General features: G+C 41.7%; 2 non-coding genes across 2 annotated transcripts; both read left to right on the top strand.

Moving 5' to 3' along the window:
- Window positions 1-4,658: 4,658 nt before the first annotated feature.
- LOC133667714 (small subunit ribosomal RNA) lies at window positions 4,659-6,567 on the top strand. The gene has a single exon (XR_009833327.1). It is a non-coding gene; the product is annotated as a small subunit ribosomal RNA (ribosomal RNA).
- A 1,554-nt stretch (window positions 6,568-8,121) lies between these two features.
- On the top strand, window positions 8,122-8,276 carry LOC133667743 (5.8S ribosomal RNA). The gene has a single exon (XR_009833346.1). It is a non-coding gene; the product is annotated as a 5.8S ribosomal RNA (ribosomal RNA).
- The last annotated feature ends 1,724 nt before the right edge of the window (window positions 8,277-10,000 follow it).

The following is a 10,000-nucleotide window of genomic DNA, read 5'->3' as shown; positions in this document are numbered from 1 at the left end:
TAGTAGCAATAAAGGATTTTCACGACCAACACATAGTAACTGTAAGCAAACAATGATAATAATGGGCAGATACAAGCTTCTTAGATTGTAAGATTACAGAACAGAAGAATTATCACTCGAAACGTTAAACCTATATTGCGGGAAAAATATCTAAATATCATGGATGTTGGAGGGATACGTATAGAACGAGCGAACCGACTTGATCGGAGGACTTTGCGCGATACGCGTAGAACGGGCGAACCGACCTGACCGGGGACTTTGAGCGTACGGTCGTACTACCGAATCGACATGACTCGGATATTTTCTTCTTAATTTCTCGAGAAATAACTTTATAACTTGTACTTGTTTTTTCATTAATCAATTTATATTTATCATTCGCAATTTCTTATATTGTCAATTTTTCTTTTCTTTCATCAAAAACAGATTTTTCATAACTTTTCTTATCGAGAAAAAAAAAATTTAATTTTCTTGTAAAAATCTATTATTGAACTTTAATTTATACCGTCATGTTAATATATTTATAATTTTTCTTCCGGGGTACTCTGAGCGATATGTACAGAACGAGGGAACCGACATGACCGGGAGACTTTGCGCCATACGCGTAGGACGGGCGAACCGACATAACTCGGATAATTTCTTTTTAATTTCTCGAGAAATAACATAATAACTGGTATGTTTTTCTTTCATTAATCAATTTATATTTATCCTTCGCAATTTTTATATTCTTAATTTTTTCTGTTCTTTCATCAAAAATTGATTTTCGTAACTTTTCTTATCGAGAAAAAAAAAAATTATTTTTTTGAAAAAATCTATCATTGACCTTTCATTTATACCGTCATGTTAATATACTTATAATTTTTTTACTCTGAGCGATATATATAGAACGGGCGAACCGACATGATCAGGGACTTTGCGCTATACGCGTAGGACGGGCGAACCGACATGACCGGGGACTTTGCGCGTACGATCGAGCTATGGTCGAACCGACGTGACTCAGGTATTTTTTTCTTAATTTCTCGAAAAATGACCTTATAACTGGTATGTTTTTTTCATTAATCAATCTATATTTATCCTTCGCAATTTTTATATTGTTAATTTTTTCTGTTCTTTCATCAGAAATTGATTTTTCGTAACTTTTCTTATCGAGAAAAAAAAAATTTAATTTTTTTGAAAAAATATAATATTGACCTTTCATTTATACCGTCATGTTAATATAAATTATAATTTTTCTTTACCGGGAACTCTGAACGATATATATATAGAACGGGCGAACCGACATGACCGGGGACTTTGCGCCATACGCGTAAGACGGGCGAACCGACATGACCGGGGACTTTGCGCGTACGATCGAGCTATGGTCGAACCGACGTGACTCGGGTGTTTTTTCTTAATTTCTCGAAAAATAACCTTATAACTGGTATGTTTTTTCATTAATCAATTTATATTTATCCTTCGCAATTTTTTATATTGTTAATTTTTTCTGTTCTTTCATCAGAAATTGATTTTTCGTAACTTTTCTTATCGAGAAAAAAAAATTTAATTTTCTTGTAAAAATATAATATTGACCTTTCATTTATACCGTCATGTTAATATAAATTATAATTTTTTTACCGGGAACTCTGAACGATATATATATAGAACGGGCGAACCGACATGACCGGGGACTTTGCGCCATACGCGTAGGACGGGCGAACCGACATGACCGGGGACTTTGCGCTATACGCGCAGGACGGGCGAACCGACATGACCGGGGACTTTGCGCCATACGCGTAAGACGGGCGAACCGACATGACCGGGGACTTTGCGCGTACGATCGAGCTATGGTCGAACCGACGTGACTCGGGTGTTTTTTCTTAATTTCTCGAAAAATAACCTTATAACTGGTATGTTTTTTTCATTAATCAATTTATATTTATCCTTCGCAATTTTTTATATTGTTAATTTTTTCTGTTCTTTCATCAGAAATTGATTTTTCGTAACTTTTCTTATCGAGAAAAAAAAATTTAATTTTTTGAAAAAATATAATATTGACCTTTCATTTATACCGTCATGTTAATATAAATTATAATTTTTTTACCGGGAACTCTGAACGATATATATATAGAACGGGCGAACCGACATGACCGGGGACTTTGCGCCATACGCGTAGGACGGGCGAACCGACATGACCGGGGACTTTGCGCTATACGCGCAGGACGGGCGAACCGACATGACCGGGGACTTTGCGCCATACGCGTAAGACGGGCGAACCGACATGACCGGGGACTTTGCGCGTACGATCGAGCTATGGTCGAACCGACGTGACTCGGGTGTTTTTCTCTTAATTTCTCGAAAAATAACCTTATAACTGGTATGTTTTTTTCATTAATCAATTTATATTTATCCTTCGCAATTTTTTATATTGTTAATTTTTTCTGTTCTTTCATCAAAAATTGATTTTTCGTAACTTTTCTTATTGAGAAAAAAAAAATTTAATTTTTTGAAAAAATATAATATTGACCTTTCATTTATACCGTCATGTTAATATAAATTATAATTTTTTTACCGGGAACTCTGAACGATATATATATAGAACGGGCGAACCGACATGACCGGGGACTTTGCGCCATACGCGTAGGACGGGCGAACCGACATGACCGGGGACTTTGCGCTATACGCGCAGGACGGGCGAACCGACATGACCGGGGACTTTGCGCTATACGCGTAAGACGGGCGAACCGACATGACCGGGGACTTTGCGCGTACGATCGAGCTATGGTCGAACCGACGTGACTCGGGTGTTTTTTCTTAATTTCTCGAAAAATAACCTTATAACTGGTATGTTTTTTTCATTAATCAATTTATATTTATCCTTCGCAATTTTTATATTGTTAATTTTTTCTGTTCTTTCATCAAAAATTGATTTTTCGTAACTTTTCTTATTGAGAAAAAAAAAATTTAATTTTTTGAAAAAATATAATATTGACCTTTCATTTATACCGTCATGTTAATATAAATTATAATTTTTTTACCGGGAACTCTGAACGATATATATATAGAACGGGCGAACCGACATGACCGGGGACTTTGCGCCATACGCGTAGGACGGGCGAACCGACATGACCGGGGACTTTGCGCTATACGCGCAGGACGGGCGAACCGACATGACCGGGGACTTTGCGCGTACGATCGAGCTATGGTCGAACCGACGTGACTCGGGTGTTTTTCTCTTAATTTCTCGAAAAATAACCTTATAACTGGTATGTTTTTTTCATTAATCAATTTATATTTATCCTTCGCAATTTTTTATATTGTTAATTTTTTCTGTTCTTTCATCAAAAATTGATTTTTCGTAACTTTTCTTATCGAGAAAAAAAAAAATTATTTTTTTGAAAAAATATAATATTGACCTTTCATTTATACCGTCATGTTAATATACTTATAATTTTTTTACTCTGAGCGATATATATAGAACGGGCGAACCGACATGACCGGGGACTTTGCGCGTACGGTCGGGCCACCGAACCGACATGACTCGGGCATTTTTTTCTTAATTTCTCGAAAAATAACGTTATAACTGGTATGTTTTTTTCATTAATCAATTTATATTTATCCTTTGCAATTTTTTATATTGTTAATTTTTTTTGTTCCTTTATTAAAAATTAATTTTTCGTAACTTTTCTTATCGAGAAAAAAAAAAATTTAATTTTTTTGAAAAAATCTATTATTGACCTTTCATTTATACCATCCTGTTAATATATTTGTAATTTTTTTTACCAATTTGTATAATGATAATGATCATCGATCGAAGTCTAAGTTCCAGCGTACCCTCCGCTCGGTCTGTCGCTACAGCGGTTTTGCACCATAAGCGGCCGTGCATTAGCCCGGTCGGCGCCGACATGGTGGCCGGCCGTTCGGTTACTGTAAGAGAAGCGACGGTCCGGTGCGGCCGGGCGGAGCAGCGTCGGGCGCGTGTCCGTTCTACGATCTCGGTCGAGATACGGTACACCGCTCCTCGGGAAATACTTTCTCGACTGTTTCTGTCCGGTTCTTACCGATCTTTCTCCACACTGCATAGCCGCGAGTCGGTGTCTATGACCGAATGGCTCTTGAGCGGCAAAGCGACCTATAGGGGACGCTGGTGACCTGTATGTATGGCTTTTGCCATGTGTACTTGTACGACTGAGCATCAACTTTTAGCCTCGAGCGATCGGGCCTTTCTAACACCTAAGGATATATAAATCCCTAGGGCGTACGGGCGTGTCGAATAGTTCTTGGTGGCTTGCAATACGACACGTTTCGTATGATGAGCTTTGAGTTTGTAAAAGTGAGAGAAAAGAAACGACGTGCGATGTTATTGTAACACCACGTTGTTAAATAAAACACAATATTATATTATAATTTTTATATATATGATATTGTGAAGTATGATTCTTGAAATTGTGAATGAACGGGGCATATTGTGGAAGTGCTGATATTACATTGGGATATGCCTCAGCGTGAATTTATATTACGCGCTTTATGAAATTAAATTTTTTCAAAAGGTTACCAAATGTTTAGCATGCTTGATACGTGCTCGAATATTTATAAAGACCTATTATGATCGATCGGTGAGGGGCACCGACGACGAAAATATATATATGTCAAAATTGGCAAAATATATTAATAATAAGCTAAGATCCCTGGTTGATCCTGCCAGTAGTCATATGCTTGTCTCAAAGATTAGGCCATCCCTCCGCCGAATTAAGGTAAAACCACCCGAATGGCTCATTAAATCAGTTATGGTTCATTAGATCGTGGACACATTGCCCGGGATAACTGTGGTAATTCTAGAGCTAATACAGCACCGTGGGAATTCCTCTCAGAGATGGGAGGAATGCTTTTATTAGATCAAAACCAATCGGTGGACGGCTCGTCCGTTCGTCCATCGTTTGTTTTAGTGACTCTGAATAACTTTGTGCTGATCGCATGGTCATCTGGCACCGGCGACGCATCTTTCAAATGTCTTGCTTATCAACTGTCGATGGTAGGTTCTGCGCCTACCATGGTTGTAACAGGTAACGGGGAATCAGGGTTCGATTCCGGAGAGGAGCCTGAGAAACAGCTACCACATCCAAGGAAGGCAGCAGGCGCGCAAATTACCCACTCGGCACGGGGAGGTAGTGACGAAAAATAACGATACGGGACTCATCCGAGGCCCCGTAATCGGAATGAGTACACTTTAAATCCTTTAACGAGGACCAATTGGAGGGCAAGTCTGGTGCCAGCAGCCGCGGTAATTCCAGCTCCAATAGCGTATATTAAAGTTGTTGCGGTTAAAAAGCTCGTAGTTGAATCTGTGTGTCACAGTGTCGGTTCACCGCTCGCGGTGTTTAACTGGCATTATGTGGTACGTCCTATCGGTGGGCTTAGCTCCTTGCGGGCGGTCCAACTAATATCCCATCGCGGTGCTCTTCACTGAGTGTCGAGGTGGGCCGATACGTTTACTTTGAAAAAATTAGAGTGCTTAAAGCAGGCTACCTTTGCCTGAATACTGTGTGCATGGAATAATGGAATAGGACCTCGGTTCTATTTTGTTGGTTTTCGGAACCCCGAGGTAATGATTAATAGGGACAGATGGGGGCATTCGTATTGCGACGTTAGAGGTGAAATTCTTGGATCGTCGCAAGACGGACAGAAGCGAAAGCATTTGCCAAAAATGTTTTCATTAATCAAGAACGAAAGTTAGAGGTTCGAAGGCGATCAGATACCGCCCTAGTTCTAACCATAAACGATGCCAGCCAGCGATCCGCCGAAGTTCCTCCGATGACTCGGCGGGCAGCTTCCGGGAAACCAAAGCTTTTGGGTTCCGGGGGAAGTATGGTTGCAAAGCTGAAACTTAAAGGAATTGACGGAAGGGCACCACCAGGAGTGGAGCCTGCGGCTTAATTTGACTCAACACGGGAAACCTCACCAGGCCCGGACACCGGAAGGATTGACAGATTGATAGCTCTTTCTTGATTCGGTGGGTGGTGGTGCATGGCCGTTCTTAGTTGGTGGAGCGATTTGTCTGGTTAATTCCGATAACGAACGAGACTCTAGCCTGCTAAATAGACGTAACTTATGGTATCTCGAAGGCCCTCGGCTTCGGTCGGTGAGTTTTACTACCAACGTACAAACAAATCTTCTTAGAGGAACAGGCGGCTTCTAGCCGCACGAGATTGAGCAATAACAGGTCTGTGATGCCCTTAGATGTTCTGGGCCGCACGCGCGCTACACTGAAGGAATCAGCGTGTTTTCCCTGGCCGAAAGGCCCGGGTAACCCGCTGAACCTCCTTCGTGCTAGGGATTGGGGCTTGCAATTATTCCCCATGAACGAGGAATTCCCAGTAAGCGCGAGTCATAAGCTCGCGTTGATTACGTCCCTGCCCTTTGTACACACCGCCCGTCGCTACTACCGATTGAATGATTTAGTGAGGTCTTCGGACTGGTGCGCGGCCAATGTCTCGGCATTGCCGATGTTACCGGGAAGATGACCAAACTTGATCATTTAGAGGAAGTAAAAGTCGTAACAAGGTTTCCGTAGGTGAACCTGCGGAAGGATCATTAACGAATGAAACATACAAAAAGAGAATGCGTAACAAAAAAGAGAGATAAACAAGGAGAAGGATAAAATGGAATTTCGATTCCATTACCAAATACCAAAATGTACTTTGTACATCGAACGAATAATGAAATCACGGAACGATGGCTTACGTGAGGAGGGAAAGAAAAAGAAATCCCTTCCGTCCGTTGTATCCGTTGATTTCGATCATTTTCGAATTTTTTTTTCTTACCAGACACGAAAATTCGACACGAAGAGAGAGGGAATAACGATAAATAAGCTCGAAGAGACGCTTGCGTGAAGGTCTATTTATCGAATAAACGGACCCGCCGTCTCGACGAGATGAATGTCGTTATGGTACGCAAAAAAGATACAAAGGGACGCTTGCGTGAGATCGTCGTCGTCGTGTGTGCGTTTACGGATGCATATACGGACGCGATCCGCCGTCTCGATGATGTATATTTTTAATAAAGATTTATAAAGGTACGGTTTGCACGTACGTGTACGTATCACGTATGTATATGCATAATGGTATATACAAAATGATAAAAAAGAAAAAAAAAGCGCTTGCGTGAGGTCGAATTTTTAAATGACCCGCCGCTTTAATAACATTACGTCCCTACTGAAATATATTGAAAACACAAAAATAAAATGACAAATGGCTTGACAACACAATAAGGCGCTTGCGTGAGGTCTTTTTTAAATAGACCCGCCGTCTTTATGAACGTATATGCGTGCGTTGCGTATGTGTATGTATATAGATACGTGCAAGAAAAGTACCAAATTCACATTTCTGTACCTCCTTTCTCTTTTTTTATTTTCGTTGCCTGAGCTCCCGTTATAAAACGGGAGATGGACGAGGACCGCACACCAAGACTTTGGGATCGAACGAAGCTGTCGAGATAATGATAATCGAAAAAGCGGTAAGGACAAGTAGCGCGTCGATAGTAAAACGAAATCGAAGGATGGACGAGCCGCCGTCGAACTTTGTTTCGCGACGTTCTCTTCGATGGATACCAGTTCGACCTCTTTTCTCTTATACGCTATAATCATTCTCGAATCGTGCTTCCTACCCATGGGTGGATGGTGTGATGGTCGTCGTCGTTGTAAGCTTTAAACCGACGAAACCAAGAACGGCGAAACCAAGATGCATCGCGTCGACGTGAGCCCGATTTTATCGCTTCTTATTTAAAAGTTGAAACGTTGTTCGTTCAGAGGGGAATATCGAATTATGTTCGGTTATACAGAGAGGCCATCGTGTCGTGAGTCGGACACCCGTACCGTTAGCGGATATTCGCTTCGGAAATTGGGAGGTAAGACCGCTCGAGGCCAACCGAAATTCGTATCCCATCGAATTTTATCGAGAATGCAATATATACCTGAACGAATTATAGTTTTCAATATCGAATTTTTTTAAGCGTATGGGCTCTGCGACCATGCTTCGAAGAAGAGTCGTTCTCTCCAGGTTGAGCGACGGTTTAAAAAAAAAAAGAAAGGATTCAGTATCGGGGTATCCTCGTCGTTTCCTTAATATAAAAAATAAAAAAGAAAAATACGATTACCCTGAACGGTGGATCACTTGGCTCGTGGGTCGATGAAGAACGCAGCTAATTGCGCGTCAACGTGTGAACTGCAGGACACATGAACATCGACATTTCGAACGCACATTGCGGTCCACGGATACAATTCCTGGACCACGCCTGGCTGAGGGTCGTTCACGTAACCCAAATACTGCTTGCGTTGCGTATCGTTACTCTTCGTACATTTGATCCTTTTTTTCTCTCTTTTTTTGTAATCCCCGCCGTCGTTCTTTAAAATCGAACGTTTCCGAGTCGGGTGTCAAAAATCGAGGAAAGGACAAGTTACAAGGAGGAAGATGCGCGACGTACGAGCGATTGTTGGACGTTCGTTGGCGTTCGTCGCGGTCGTGACCGAGACTACAGAATCGAAATGCATGTGCTAGCGTGTGGTATGTAACAATGAAAAATGTCACGGACCTGCGTGAGTGTTCTCGGTGTCGTGAGTCGTCCGTTTTACGTAACGGATGACCGCCCGTGTTTCACCGCTTCGTGCTCGTTTTCAACGTTATTTCGTACCCGCCACTGCTTCGATTCGTCCGTCTTTGGATCACGATTACATACCGCGCCCCTAACGTCGTCTGAAATTAATATTTCTGCGATACTGTGAGAAAGGATAAAATATGGGAGTTTAATATCGAGAGAGGAGGGAAGAGAGATCCCTTGATGGCGCGTGATGATTGCCGTTCGTCGAGATTGTTAAAGAAAAGAGAGAGAGAAGAGCCCCAGGAATCGGAATACCCACTCCGTTCCTTCGTGTGTGTCATACTCTGTCGGAACTATCCGCTGGACCGTCACATCAACGTGCACGCGAGTCCTTAAGCGATACGTTTTCGTACCAGAGATCGAAGACTCCACGGAGATAATAGGATACGTAAGATGAGGACGAGTACGATTCTCTTTGGCGAGGCTTTTCTTTCGTTTTTCTTTTTCCTTTTCGAGACGACAAATTATGGCATCTCCGCGCAGAGGAAGAGAAATTTCCTGAATCTAGTGTTGGTCATCCCATGCCTTTTTCGTTGTCTATCGCCGGACCGCATGTCCATGTCGGTCGTCCAGTCCCCGGAAACGGCTCGTGATATTTTTCCTTGCGTGAGTTTCACTTTGCCTCATTTTGTTTTTTTCTCTTTTTCTCTGTACAGCAGTAAAGAGACTCGTGCACGCCTCGACGTACCATCCCCGGCCTGTTCATCGTCTTTGATGGATCAGGGTATTATAATCGGGTTGAGCTTCGAAGGCGTGTATCGGTGATTTCGATCTCTGTACAGATGAGAAAACGACGGAGGTTTTAAAAAAGTAGGAACCGCTGGAATTGTCAACGGAAGCTAAAATAGAGGACGGGCGTTAAAACAAAACCGATATTCGGACATCTTGCGTGAGTCTGGACTCGAACATGAATACGACATACGATAATTGGCACTATGGTGCGGTGCATATTTAAAACACTACGATTGCAAAAAAGGAAATATTCTTCTTCTTCTTCGCAATAATACTCTTTTCTTTCATTACCTTCTTTTTATTTTTTTTCTCTCTGGCTGTAACTTCATCGTACAAATAAAAAAAAAAGAGAGTAAGTTCGACTCATTGGGATTTTGCGTCGGGACGTAAATAAAAAGTTACTCGTTGGTACAATCGAGATCGGGATGTGCGAGCATAACGATTGATGGGGATGATACAGTGCCTCCACATCGAGCCGACCCGACCGTTGTCCATACGAGAATTTCCCCGCCTGCCTGAAATTTCGAACGATGAGAGTCGATGTCTCTTTATGTATCGATGCAAGGATACGTACCAATAATATACATGGGAGAGAAAAAAGAAGGGGAAAAGTATTTGTAATACGAAAAAGAAAGGAGAGATA

The sequence above is a fragment of the Apis cerana genome, unplaced genomic scaffold (genome assembly GCF_029169275.1).
Source record: "Apis cerana isolate GH-2021 unplaced genomic scaffold, AcerK_1.0 scaffold3_AcerK, whole genome shotgun sequence".
In the NCBI taxonomy this organism is placed as follows: Eukaryota; Metazoa; Arthropoda; class Insecta; order Hymenoptera; family Apidae; genus Apis; species Apis cerana.
Note: the sequence above shows the minus strand (reverse complement) of the source record. Positions and strands in the feature narration are given on the sequence as shown.